Source organism: Nannospalax galili, unplaced genomic scaffold, assembly GCF_000622305.1.
Source record: "Nannospalax galili isolate Female #2095 unplaced genomic scaffold, S.galili_v1.0 scaffold538, whole genome shotgun sequence".
Taxonomy (NCBI): Eukaryota; Metazoa; Chordata; class Mammalia; order Rodentia; family Spalacidae; genus Nannospalax; species Nannospalax galili.
The window spans coordinates 549,503-551,036 of record NW_008343842.1 but is presented as its reverse complement, the minus strand read 5'-3'; the positions used below and the strand labels follow the sequence as shown (position 1 = coordinate 551,036).

General features: G+C 40.0%; 1 protein-coding gene across 1 annotated transcript in view; it reads left to right on the top strand.

Moving 5' to 3' along the window:
* The window catches only part of Dnah8 (dynein axonemal heavy chain 8), a 308,707-nt gene that overhangs the window by 170,258 nt on the left and 136,915 nt on the right, over nucleotides 1–1,534 (top strand). The gene's annotated exons all lie outside the window — the stretch shown is intronic.

Here is a 1,534-nt window from a genome sequence, read left to right as displayed (position 1 = left end):
GCTGGTCTAGGAGGTGTGGGAGGGGAGAGTTGGAGTAGATATGATCAAGATGCATTGTATATGTGTGTGTGTAGTTGTCAAAGGTTATATAAAAAATATTTTTAAAAACCCCCCAAAATAAAAGCTAGTGCTCAGTTGGTATAGTGCTTACCTACCATGCACAAGGCCCTGAGTTTCATTCGCAGCACCGTGTAACATCAGGTGTGGTGGCACATACCTATGATCCAGCACCTGGGAGGTGGAAGCAGGAGGATCAGGAGTTCAAGGTCATCCTTGGCTACATAGAGAGTTTGAGACTAACCTAGGATACATGAGACCCTATCTCACAAAAAATAATAAAGAAAGAAAATATTCATATTACATTATCTTTTAATTACTTTTACATATGTCTAATATAAATATATCTTAGTGAATAAAATGAACTGTAAAAATATTTTCTTTTTTTAAGAACTTCATACATGAGTATTGTATTTGCATTATTTCCATCCCTCCCAGTCCCCCTTCAACTTCACCCATGTTCCCCCCTCAATTCTTTTCTTCTTCTTTGATTATTATTTTATACACACATGCATTTATAAATATATGTGTGCATATAAATATATATAATCTTGCATTGGAACTGAGCAAAGAGGGAAATTTAAAAAGGTGATTGATAAAATGGCTGGCCTCTACATCCCATCTCTCCAGGAGGCTACCTGCTCTTTTAACTTGTACTGTGATTTAGTCTGTACAAATTACAAACTCCACAGGGTATCTTCTCAATATAGAAAGGGCTTATTCTGTGAACAGGTACTAAATCACGCATTTACAGAGTTTATTGTGTAGGGAGTTTGCTTTGAATCATCAGATGGATGGGTGTTCTGCTTTCAAAATAATGCTAGCTAATGAGATCAGTTATGACCTTTATATAGTGAGAATTTCCACACCAGGGGCACCTCAGGTTTACCCTTTAACCAGTACCCCTCTGGGTAAGACTGTGTTATTGTTATCACCTTACTTTTGTGTATTCTAGAAATTGGTAGAAATAGTAAATAGCATAGTTGAACCCTGACTTGTGCCCAGACACAATAAAAGAAAGCCAGCTGTCACTCAAAGTTGCATGTCTTACACAGATACATGAAGGCTGTCATTGAGTTGGATGCCTACAGCAAAATCCAGGTTGGGATATGGAGATATATTTATGGGAATCCAAACATATTAATTAACGACTTTAACAGAGTAATCTGTAGAAGATAGTCCTGTGAGTTGGGGAGATGGCTCAGCCAGTAATGCACTTGCTATGCAAGCATCCTGACTTTGGATCCCTAGCACCCACGTAAAAAGCCAGGCATGATGGTGCATGCTTGTAACCCTAGCTCTGGGGAGGCGGAAACGAGAGGCTCCCTGGAGCTCACTGGCTAGTCTTGCCAAGTCATCATGCTCCAAGTTCAGTAAGAGGCCCTGTGTCAACACTAGGTGGAGAAAGATAGAGAGGAAAGAAACCCAGCAAGATCCTCTGGCCTCCACGCCCATGCACATACACACATGTACGTAT